We start from the raw sequence: 13,050 nt of genomic DNA, 5'->3' as shown, positions 1-13,050 counted from the left end.
ACATTAAAATCTGTGAGAATCATTGCATATGAATTTCACAGTTACTGTTGTACTTTAACTTCCAAAGTAATTTATTAAAAGGTTAAATTCATACTTTATTATATTCATAATACTGATAACTCGTACCCATACCGTATTCGTCACTGTCGCTGATTATGTTGCATGACCAGAGGACCTGGAGGGGGCTTGGACTACATCTATGTCAAAAAAGTCAAATTTAAACCTCCTTGCAACACCTTTCCACATTATGTACAGTAATATGGTAGCTGAGATAATTCATGGGGTTGGATGTGAGAGGACCCCTTCGAGATGCATGTGCCTAAAAGCCCACTTGTTGATCTAAAACATGATTCATAATATTCATAAGAAATCAGGAATCCTCCTCTGAGAAACTGAATACACAACTAACTGTTGTCTGTTAATAAAGTAAAACAACATTTGTGTCTAGAATGGTAATTTCCTGCTTATAAAAAGACATGGTTTATTAAAATCAAGAATAAAAAGTAGAAAAATATTGTAAAGATGACCTTTAACCTTTTGGTGAGAAAAAAATGAGTAGCTGCAGACAAAATGATGATGATGATGATAAATACTGACTGATGACCTAGAGCAACTGCTACCTCTCTGCAGTTATGTTGAGATAAAACATAAATTAACATAACATGATGTGTCATTTAAGCATTTTTTTTACATAGTTACATAGTTACCAACGGTCAGGTAAGTTGTAGTAACTGGGGGCATGCTTGGCAGTGGGAGGCTGGGACAAAGATAGCTATGGGAGACTGGGGGCAAAGGCAAACTCTGTCCCAAATTTCCTATAGGCATCTTTGTCACTAAATAGCTTTCCCATAGTCCCATGTTTAGTGACAAAGATGCCTATGGGAAACTGGGGGCAAAGGCAAATTCTGTCCCCAGGTTCCCATAGGCATCTTTGTCACTAAACATGGGACTATAGGAAGCTATAGCTTCCCATAGTCCCATGTTTAGTGACAAAGATGCCTATAGGAAACTGGGGACAGAGTTAATTAATGGGTATGTGTGTGTGTGTGTGTGAGAGAGAGAGAGACTGCCTGAGTCTGTGTGTGTGAGAGAGAGAGAGAGAGACTGCCTGAGTCTGTGTGCATGTGTGAGAGACTGCCTGAGTCTCTGTGTGAGAGAGACTGCCTGAGTCTCTGTGAGAGAGACTGCCTAGGTCTCTGTGTGAGAGAGACTGCCTGAGTGTGTGAGAGACTGCCTGAGTCTGTGTGTGTGTGAGAGAGATAGAGACTGCCTGAGTCTGTGTGTGTGTGAGAGAGAGAGAGATTTTCTGAGTCTCTGTGTGAGAGAGACTGCCTGAGTGTGTGAGAGAGAGACTGCCTGAGTCTGTGTGTGTGTGTGTGTGTGAGAGAGAGAGATAGAGACTGCCTGAGTCTGTGTGTGTGAGAGGCTGCAGGTGTGAAAGTGTTTTGTTTTACTCCTCTTCTTCGGTTGCTGCTGCTTGTCACACAGAGAGAATTATAAGCCCTGGGACAGGACAGAGAAGGTGAGAAGGTTCAAATAAGGGCTTAAAGCTTTGATGATGAGCAAGAAACACATGTGAGAAAAGAAAAAGCCTTCAACACCTGGTATTCCCAGGGGGTCTCCCATCCCAGTATTAACCAGGCACAAGCCTGCTTAGCTTCAGAGATCAGAGGAGATCGGGCCCTTTCAGGGTGGTATGGCTACAAGTGTGAAAGTGTTTTGTTTTACTCCTCTTCTTCTGTTGCTGTTGCTTGTCACACAGAGAGAACTATAAGCCCTGGTACAGGACAGAGAAAAGAGGAAGTCTTCAACACCTGGTATTCCCAGGGGGTCTCCCATCCAGATACTAACCAGGCCCAACCCTGCTTAGCATCCAAGATGATACAAGATCAGGCGCTTTCAGGGTGGTAGGGCCAGATGTATCAAAGTGTTTTGTTTTACTCCTCTTCTTCTGTTGCTGCTGCTTGTCACACAAAGAGAATTATAAGCCCTGGGACAGGACAGAGAACGTGAGAAGGTTCAAATAAGCTTTGATGATGACCAAGAAACACGTGAGAAAAGAAGAAGCCTACAGCACCAGGAATTCCCAGGTGGTCTCCCATCCAGGTATTAACCAGGGCCAAGCCTGCTTAGCTTCCAAGATCAGACGCTTTCAGGGTGGTATAGCCGCAAGTGTGAAAGTGTTTTGTTTTACTCCTCTTCTTCTGTTGCTGCTGCGTGCACACAGAGAATTATAAGCCCAGAATCGCATATGAGGGGGCAGAATGGCATATAGGAGGGTATAAGGCATATCTGGGGCAGAGTGGCATGTAAGGGGTATAGGGCATATCTGGGGGGTAATAAAAACAAATGCATTTTTCTCAATCATAGTTTTTATTAAATAAAAAAAAGTACATGTGAATTGATATTTACTAGTAAAACTTTTTTCTATAGGGTAGTCTTATATTCAGGCCTTTTTTTTCTAAATTAATATTCAAATTTTGGGGGTCGTCTCATAATCAAGCAAATACGGTACATTTTCCAATCTACACTGTGAATGTATTCAATATGGACAAGAACAATACAATAAAATGGTTTTAGTTAAAACAGATTGTATTTGTTCATGATTGTAACTTAGATGCAGATCATATCATATTTTAAGACATGTTTCTATATAAATGATGGTAATTCCAAAGGGTTCACTTACTTATCACTGTGCATTTTTTAGTAAGGAAAACTGTTTTGTATTAAGTTCTTTTCATGTACCAAGAGGTAAATGTAAATCAGAAAAATGTAATTAAATTAATAATGGGGATCCTGTGCGTAGTTTGTTACTGTATTGATAGCTGATTTTTGTTTTAACCCCTTCGTGACAAAGGCTGATTTTACTTTTTGTACCCTTCGTGACAATGGCCGTTTTAACATTTCTGCGCTGCTCGTGTTTAGTTGTAATTTTCTTCTTTCCCGTTTACTGAACCCACACACATTAGATATTGTTTTTTTCAGGACAAGAAGGGCTTTCTTTAGATGACATTGTTTTGATTGTATCATATTATTTACTATTAAAAAAAGTATAAAATATGGTGAAAAATGTAGAAAAAAATGACTGTTTCTAACTTTTAGTTGAAACATCTTTTACTCATCTATAAAAGGTAATGAAAAAACCTGCTAAATAGATTCTACTATTTGTCCTGAGTTTAGAAATACCCAATGTTTTTATGTTTTTTTGCTTTTTTCTACACATTATGGGGCAAAAAGTACAGGTAGCGTTTTGCTATTTCAAAGCCTTTTTTTCCAAATCTGGTAATTCTTCCCCCCATGTGCCATTTCGGGTATCTTTGAAGCCGGCCAATGCAATTTACCCCATCAAGTCATATATTTTTGAAAACTAGACAGCCCAGGGTATTCCAAGTGCTAGTATTTTAACCCTTTCCAAGCACTAATTCTACCATCAGCCTTTGTCAAACTTTATGGTAGTCATTTTTTTTGCATTTGTTTTTTCACACACATTTTACTTTAGGTATGAATAAACAGGTTCTGGTATATGTCACTATCATAAAACACCCCAATATGTGTTTAGCAACATCTCCTGAGTACAGCGATACCTCACATGAATGATTTGGGGGCAAAAGGGCCACATTTGGGGCATGCGCATTTTCAATGTTGAACTTTGGCATTTGGGGAACCACTGCCCATGCCCTATTTGGTACATCTTTGAGCCGGGCCATTTCAGTATGCCCAATAAAGCCATATATTTTTGAAAACTAGACACCCCAGGGTATTTCAAATGCTAGTATTTTAACTCTTTCCATGTACCATATCTACCACCAGTCTTTGTCAAACTTTGTGGTAGTCATTTTTTTGCATTTGTTTTTTCACACACATTTTACTTCAGGTATGAATTAAAAAGTTCTCGTATATGTCACTATCACAAAACAGTGTCCAACAAAACCATATATTTTTGAAAACTAGACACCCCAGGGTATTTTAAATGCTGGTATTTTAACTCTTTGCATGCACACATTTTACCACCAGCATTTTTTCAAAGTTTGCAGTAGTATTTTTGTGTGTGTATTTTTCCCACACACACCTACTTTATGTATGAATTTACAGCTCCTGGTATATGCCACTGTCACACGACACCCCAATATGTGTTCAGCAACATCTCCTGAGTACAGTGATACCCCACATGCATGGGTTTGTCATTTTGGGGGGGAACTAAAAGGCCACATTTGGTACGTGTGCATTTTTCGAATTGGAAATTAGATGTGTGGCCATCCTTCCCCCGTGTTAATTGGGACCTTGTTGAACCCGGCCAATTCAATTTAACCCATCAAATCATACATTTTTTAAAAGTAGACACCCCATGGGCATATAATATGCCAGTATTTTAACTCTTTCCATGCGAGAATTGTTTTAAGCTAATGTGCTAATTTCAGGACTTGCTCACAAAAATATATTTTTTATATATATATTTTAATTTTTTTTTGCCTTTTTTAAAACATTTTTAACATTTTTTTTCAACTTGAAGGTTCCCCTGATAGTGACATCAGAGGGAAATAATTTTTACATTTTACTGGTTTTTTACTATTTTTTTTCTAATGATTATTAATTTTATTTTATTTTTAACTTATTTTTTTCTAATCACACTGTGATTAGAAAGCTGGGCTCCATTGACTTGCATGGTTGAATGCAGTACCTGTATTCAACCTGCAAGTGGAGCCAGAGTTCTCTAGAGGGTCAGGAGACCGTCTAGCGAACTTTTTCGTCTTTATTATTTTTTTTCCCGGGCCGCCGCCGCCATCTTGCTGATGGCGAAGATCACCGGCAGCTGCGGCTGTGACTGCTCTCCGGAGCGGTCACAGTCCATCAAGAGGTAAGTGTTTGGTGTCGCTGGATGCCTCCTGATCGAGGCATTCCAGCGACACCATTTAAGTTTAGGAGGTGATCGTTGATCGCCTCCTAAACGCTTTTAAAACGGGCGTCCGCCGCCATACATTGTATGGCGGATGTTGACGCCCCGGGGAGGGGCCAGACATGGCCCCTGATTCCGATCATGGCATTGCTGAATGCCTCGAGGTCGAGGCATTACAGCAACGCCGTTTGGGTAAAAAAATCGATCACGGATCGATTTTTTTTACCCGTTTTAACAAATGACGGTCCTGGCACATCATTTGTCGTTAACGACATGTTTTTCCGTGACGTGCCCGGACCGGCAATTGTCATCAAGGGGTTAAAGCTTGATATTAAAAATAATATCCAAAAATATAACATTGCATTAATATGTATTTCCGTGTCTATTTTTCTGTTCTGTTTTCCCTTACCACACTCCACACCACTGTTTTGAGGAAACAAAAACCTTTCTAGCACAAGGGCTTTCATTTACCACTTCATTTTATATGATGGGTCAAGCAAATCTAAACATATTAACCTGACCTTTTAAATGGCAATGGCTCCTAAAATGAATGTCACTCATATATTTTAAATATCATCTGTTCATTGGCTGCCACAGGTCACATCATCCAGGCTGTACATAAATAAAGGCTTCAGTGTTATTTACATCTGGTCACAGCTTGTGGCATAACACAAACACAGCACATTCCACTGTCAATAGTTTAAAAAAAGGCTCTGCACGAGCTAGCAGGAGTAAGGAATGAGCTGTGCCGATACGAAGGGGTACAGTCTGACTCACGGAACCAAAAGGTAAATCAAATGATTCTCGAGAGCACTTAGCAGGATGCAGCTAGAAACCACCCCTATAAATCAAAGAAATACTTAACCCCTTTGTTACCCTATGAATGTACATCCACAAAAGGTGTGGCAAGATTACCTTTAAGATGCACCTGTGGGTCCTGCATTTTTCACAGCAACAAGGATATCTCCCTGCTGCTGAACAGGAGGATGTCTATTGACAGCTCAGACCCCCCTCAGCCAGCACAATTGCATGATCAGGCATTCCCTTCCAGTAGGCGTCATTGCTGACACTAACGAGAAAGCCGCTGGAGCACAGGAGAGACTCCTCTGCCAGGTTATTACAAGTATAGTGACCAATAATGTAAGTCCATCGAGCCCTGCTTGCTAATCACAATATCACTTATATATATATATATATATATATATATATATAAGAACACCATCTTTGAATTCAATGGTTTTACATGTCAGAACTTAATAACAATCATCTGTTCCGTAGCAGGTCTAAACAACAGAAAATAATTCAAGTTATTGCTGCTAAAGGTGGTTGTACAAGCATGGCTTCTCCATTTTGGCACCATTTTTGTTGAATAAATCATGACACAGTGTAATATGTCGTGTTGTATTTACCTAATTTTTAGACCTGATAAGGAACAAATTATTGTTATTATGTCCTCATATGTAAAACCATATAATTCAAAGAGGGTGTACTTTCTTTTTCACATTCACATATATTTTAAAGCCCTTACATCCCATTGCTCTAGCAATACATGTAAAAATTATAAACCCCCCCCCCACTACAATCAAACTCCCTAAGCAAAAAGTATTAAGAATACTACCCTATAGGGTACTAAGTAAGGGATGGATAAACGCATACATAAAAAGGTATATGTGTGGGGGGTATGTCTGTAATCAGGGGATGTTACCAAAAAAAATATTGTTATTGTTAATCAGTGGCACCAACTGTGGAGAAGAAGTTCTAAGCAAAATAGCATTTAAAAAAAATAGTACAGGTTTTTACATGTTTATATGGTTTTGTAAAAAAAAAAAGAATGTATAACTTGTGTGGGTACATCAAACATGGAAAAGGTGAATCTTGATTTAAAATGAAAAAGTATGGTATGTATGGCACTAAAAAGACTTGGTAAGGAATGGGTTAGACTAGTTCTGGCTGCCCATCCGCTTGTATGCTTCTGGCTAAGACCAACTCTCCCAGTCTTAATTAAGGTAATGTATGAGTTTGATGTGTAAAGTCAATATAGTCATATTATAACAACACACGTATGAGTGTTATATATCACACTGAGTTTGTATATAGATTTTACAAGATTGAAGAGGTTTTATTTCACCAACATTGCTTTAGAAGGAGCCTAATTAAACAACTGTATATTTTCTTTCTCATAGATCCAAGAGAACTCTCACCTATATTTCATATATCATAAAAGAAATGCAAAATGTGGCTCAGTTCCATGATACATCAAATTGTGATTTGCAGCAAAGAGAATAAAACCGTCCCAAGCTGTGATCAAAATTACTAACGACTTTGGGGTTTCCATTCAGAATTGATTTTAATTTCTGCACAACCAAGAACGCCTAAAATAAATAATGACATGTAATGCTTTATACTATCAGCTTTATTAAAAAATCTATTGCACTGTTAAGCAAATTACCTGTCACCCTTGTTGTGGTACATTAAATTTTACATTAACAAGAAACTTGCTTGGTATCCTCTATCCCTGCAGCTAAAGCCCCAAGACTTGGCATTAGTAATTGCAATATTAATTTGGAGGTTAATGGACATGCAATGCCATCTGCAGTAACCAACTAGAAAAATCAGCCATTATAAATTAAGCTAATTAACACCCATTATTGTTATTTATATATTTACTTCAAAGGCCATAAATAGTAAACCCGTACTAATTATCTTTGGCTTGGGAAATTCACAACAAAGGATTCATGATATCAACATGTCCTTATCAGGTAATAAGGCAGTATTTAAATTTTAAAAAGCTACATAGAGCTACAATTACTGTAGTAACAGTTTGAATAATCTCACACTGTACAGTATATATAATTTGTACCTGTAACATATTGATTAAAGGGATACGCTAGTCAATGCATATTTAACTACTTTCTAAGTTGCTTCATATGCTTTCACCTAACCTGTAAAAAAAGAAAAGAAAAAATAGATTTACCTTGAGGAGCAGCTGTAGTTCTGATGCCTCCTCCATGTCCGAGCATTTCATGTCATAGATTGGCTGCAGTGGTAAGAAAGATCTCTGATTGTAATCAATATGAGCACGAGCACAGTGGTCTCATTAGACCCCCCACACAGAGAATTAATTGAGCCAGCTCTGGAGCTGTGTGGCGGTGTGTATCTTATGTATCCTATATGGTGAATAGTTGGGGTATGGAAAAGGGGAAAATGTATGTAGGGGAATTTTGTAGAAGGGGGGCCTCAAGACAATTTAAAGTGACTTGTCAGCTATCATATGCATTAACATGCATATTATGGACGGAGGGTCCCTTTAAGCACTAAGTACCCCAACAAAAAAACAAGTTGTACACATTGGATAGATTGTAAAATTCTACAGATTTTCTGGTTGCATGTACTAGATTTTCTTGTTGCATGTACTAGATTTTCTTGTTGCATGGACTACAGATACAATCTAACTTTAAGAATTTGATTGAAACATTCTACAGAATTTGATTGAAACAAGCTCGCATTTAGTCTGGATTGCTTCCTTCAGAGAAGTAAGCAGGGTCAGCAGCTTTACAACTTTTGAGGTGGTTTTATGGTGGTTGCAATGGCATATAGAAACAGAACAACTTTGAAAGCTCACAGTTGATTTGGCAACTAGTGAATTCACCAAGTTCTCCAAGAACCCAAAAGCTTTCACAAGCTCTATGAGTTTTTGCAGTGCAAATTGTGATGGTTTATTAGTACTATGTCTTGTCTGAAAGAAAACCTTTTTCATTCCTTTTTAAAATATATACGTCTGTCTCTTCCATAAGTTCAATGAGTTTGTCTCCTTGTGCACCTGCACACAGCATGGCTTCAACATACAATAGGAAGATAATGTCTGAAATACAAAAATACCAAACCAACTTATCTTGGGTCTGAGCTGAGTAAGAGATTCAGCTCTACTTCTGGAAGAAGATGTTCAGACCTACATTTTACAGAACCTGCATCAGCAAAAATTGAGCACTGCAATATTAATATAAAATAAACAGCCTCTGATGTACTGTATTATGCTGAAAGGAATGAAATGAACAAAAACCATAGAAATACAATTATTTTACAGAATTGGACTTTGGGATGTTAACACTGGACCTGCTGATCAGTTGTAGTACTACCTGTACTTCTTTTACTTGCCTAGGTAGCAAGCCCCCAAAATGTTTTGTTACCTAGTACATCCAGTAGAATATGTACCCAATGCACCCGAGCCAGTCTGTCCAACATAATTAGGTGTTTGATAACTGTGTATATTCTGTGTAAATCCCTTTGTTACTGGGCTGTATGGAAGACCGCAGTGTAGTACCACCTGTTCTCCTTTTACTTACAACACTAGCCACTGAGCATTTTATTACATGCTGTATACTTTTGTGATATTATCCTTACTCGCTATATGTAAGTAGAAAACCCATAGCTATGGATTTTTTCTCATCTAAGTACCTAAATGTGAAGTATAATTGGGTGGAACATCAAAAGACTTGAAGAATGTTTTCCCTTTATGAATGAACCAAAAATTCTCAGCAAGCCCAACAAAAAGATAGTGTCATGTATCCCTAGTGTTCTTGGCAGAATATGTACCCAATGCAGTTTGTCTAACATAATGTGGTTTTTTTTAATAATGGTATAGATACTGCTTAAATCTCTTGTTATTTAGCTGTCTGTAAAATTGTATTAAAAAAAAACCTTTAGTAGCTGCCCAAACTCTTAAGATTTAGCACAGCCCAGAGGCCAACTCTATTCTACCCTGTTCCAGGGGTTCAATTATTCAAGAGCTGTCTGCATGCTTGCATTGAGTTATCATTGATAACATTGCCCAAGTCATAGCAACAAAAAAAATCAAGGTTATAATATACAATAACCGAAGAGTTGTTGACCAAGCGTTTCCATACTTGAGTATGCAAAATGAAACACTCAATACATACAAAGACAGCAAGTGCCACACTGAACTGTTCTAGGAGAAACTGGAACTGCAAACCTTAAACATTAAGATTGTCTTGTTTCATAAAAGAATGATTAAATAAATGGGTAAACTGCCTTAGAGCAGTGTCCAACTTGAAACAAATATCCCCCACAATTTGATAATAAGTGCTACACTGTGATATAATGTCTTGGCTTGAGTCATCAGAGGTCCAACTGAAATAGACATTAAAATCCAATTTTAAAACGTAAAATAAGTACATATTTATTTAGTGAAATAACCTTATGAAAGGAACAGCTTTAGGGCATCGTTGCATATTTGACACCTTAGTGTTTCTTAGACTCATCTATCATTTATGTTCTTTGCTATGACAGGTTGAACATCATTTTAACCTTTTATATATGTTCCTTAAATATATCAAGGCTATTCTGTTCTATTTGGAATGAGCTGTCTGTGCCATTGCACACGGAAACCATAAGTTAATAATAGCTTTGCACAATTTCTCATCTTTCCACACAAATGTCTTATGCTTTATCCTTACGGCTATCAATATAATTTTAATGACATGAAAAGCCATCACTGATTTTTAACACTGTACAAAGACTGTTTCCTCCAGAAATAAAAAGACCTTAGAGACTCTTAAATTCTGTGGACCATATCCAGTGTCATTTATTTGCTATTATAAAGTCTAAGGCTGTCAGAATTGAAATGGACTGCATGAATGCATATCTTTAAAACAGAAACCAATTCTTTTGAAGTATCAAGCTGTCTGCTTATAGTGGGGTTTATGTAATAAACAGTATGTTGTGCTTTATCTCACAAGGGAGTTGTTTCTGGTAGAGTTGACTAAATTAGCCCTTTCAGTTCTATCCAATAAAGTACTAGCGTTTGCAAATTTGCAAAAAATGTGGGTTTGCAGTAGCAAACTCGTGCGAGTCCAACTCAAGATTTTACTAAAACCATCTCACATAAGCACTCACAAAAAAAATAATGATAATAAAAAACTTGCATACAGTTGCGTGCAAGAAGTGCATGTCCTCATCTGCAACTCACAAAATGTAAGTCTTAGGCTCACATGACCTCATAAACAACTCACAGATTAATGACTTGACTTCTTAGATAGATCCATTTGTGATGTAGTTAGTGAATAACGTTTTAATGAATAAACCCTGGTTCCTATTTTGATTTACAATACTGCCTTCAAAAGCAATTGGGTCTATTTATAAAGGAAGACTTGGCAGCAGGGTTGGCAGCAGGGTTTAAACTTCATCAGTAACTGAGTCTATTATTTAAGGTTGGCATGAACATGCTGCACATTTCCTCTGCCAAGGCTGGCACTGTTCGGGAAATGCATTGCTGCAGGGCAAAAAGAGTAAACGTGATATCACAAATGTGAGTGTTGCTAGAACGCACCATTGCAGCTATTGTATGATATTTTGTTGTTTCCATCACTTGTTTATGCTTTCAGTTTGCATTGGGCCACTATTAAAATATAAACTTTAATTTTCAGCTTTAAGGAATAAATGTTATATTTGTTAGTGTCCTTTACCTCTCTTTATTCGTATTTACTTTATACTCATTACCATTAGTGTTAAGCTGTATCAATGTTGTGATGGGGCCCAAATAGTATCTGTTTCTGTATTGACATCATTTGTTCTATTTTCTAAAGTATAAGTTGGCAGAGGAGTTTATAGGAGAGTTGGGCTTTCAGCTCTGTGAATTTGCTATTATGAGGGGACATCCCTGACATATGTCTCCAAAACACTGGCTGAGCTGGCTCTGCATAAATGGCCATCAAAGCTATTCTTGGAGACAAAGATCTTTGGGTTTTACTATTCATAATGTCAAGTGAAGGCAGTGAGACTTAACTGTGACTCTCCTGCAAACTCTCCAGACAGCTACTTCTTTTTGGAATAAGTCCCAAGGAATGTTTAATGACATAATGATACCACACCAATGTCATGAGCTGTATATACTTCTAAGGGCTACAGAAGTGGCTTCTGCCTTAGGGGAAGATGTCCCAGCTGGCTATATGGTTTTCAGATTGAAATTCTGAAATTCTGCTGTATTCTCATCCATGTCATGTATACCAGCTTTTGTTGAATCACATTTCAATAAAATAATACTATTTTTAATAATAAAATGCATTCTATGTTTATACACATACATATATGAATGAATTGAGATATATCAGTGCACGCTACTGACAAGAAATTACTGGGAAAACATAAGTATTTAGTGTAAGTCATACACAATAGTATTATTTATTGTATATAAAAAGATCTATTTTAAAAGACACTCCACCAGAGGTGGCACTATGAAATAATTGTACCAATATATAATAGTATCACACATGTAATAAAGTACCAATATATTTTTCCTGTCCCGAATTTATATTGTTATATATGCTGTGTAGGACTTCTGTTTACTTTGGGGTTTCTCTTCTTAAGTGATATAGTAAAAAAAACGATCAGTTTATGAGTAACATGAACATAAAACTCAAGATTCCTGTTGAGTCATTTTATTTTTATTTGTTAGTGTTTTGCAGTGGTTGCCTCAATTAGACATTTGGGAGATGAGGAGATGAGTTGGTTGATAATCTTTAAATGCCTATTCTTTCTTTATTTGCAATTAAATCTTTGAAGTGTGTGGTTAAATTAAATTCTTTGCTTTAGAGATCTGCATAAAATGTAGGTTATTTAATTACAGTGTATCATTTTCCAATTGAACACAAGAATAATTAGCATAACAAAAGTCATTTTATAAACAATACGAATGGATCTAGGTTTTTGACCATAACTAGTTATTGATAACCTTGATCTACTTACAGAATCACTCAAGATAAATGTCAAGACTTTTTCTTATGATGGCAAAACTCAATATGTCGCAAGGTAATAAACTGAGGGGAACTATAGAATCACAATTATCAATTGTTTTCATCCTTGTTCGTAAGATAGTGCTTCAAAAAATAAACTAACTAAAATAAAATCACACAAACTATTTCAATGTCATTGATTGTTTCAGTCAGCTTTTGTGGAAGAACTTCAGGTAAGGAAATTGATTAAAAAGAGCTGATGCTGCTGTCACTGTTAAATATTTTCTTTAACCATGCATTTTATATTCCATAGAGATACAGTACACCAAATTACATACTTGGAAACTAAAATTCAGTTGTAATAATGACCACTAACAGATGTACCGGTATATCTATTTTACAATCAGC

General features: G+C 36.9%; 1 protein-coding gene and 1 pseudogene across 1 annotated transcript in view; both read right to left on the bottom strand.

The window, feature by feature from the left end:
- LOC149305435 (sodium/potassium-transporting ATPase subunit beta-1-interacting protein 3) overlaps positions 1 to 13,050 on the bottom strand; it is a 180,854-nt gene that overhangs the window by 114,091 nt on the left and 53,713 nt on the right. The gene's annotated exons all lie outside the window — the stretch shown is intronic.
- LOC149305436 (5S ribosomal RNA) lies at positions 1,590 to 1,708 on the bottom strand (annotated as a pseudogene).

This window comes from Sceloporus occidentalis, unplaced genomic scaffold (assembly GCF_023333645.1).
Source record: "Sceloporus occidentalis isolate IW3139 unplaced genomic scaffold, rSceOcc1.0.p SCAF_11, whole genome shotgun sequence".
Lineage (NCBI taxonomy): Eukaryota > Metazoa > Chordata > Lepidosauria > Squamata > Phrynosomatidae > Sceloporus > Sceloporus occidentalis.
This window is presented reverse-complemented; position numbering and strand designations above follow the sequence as displayed.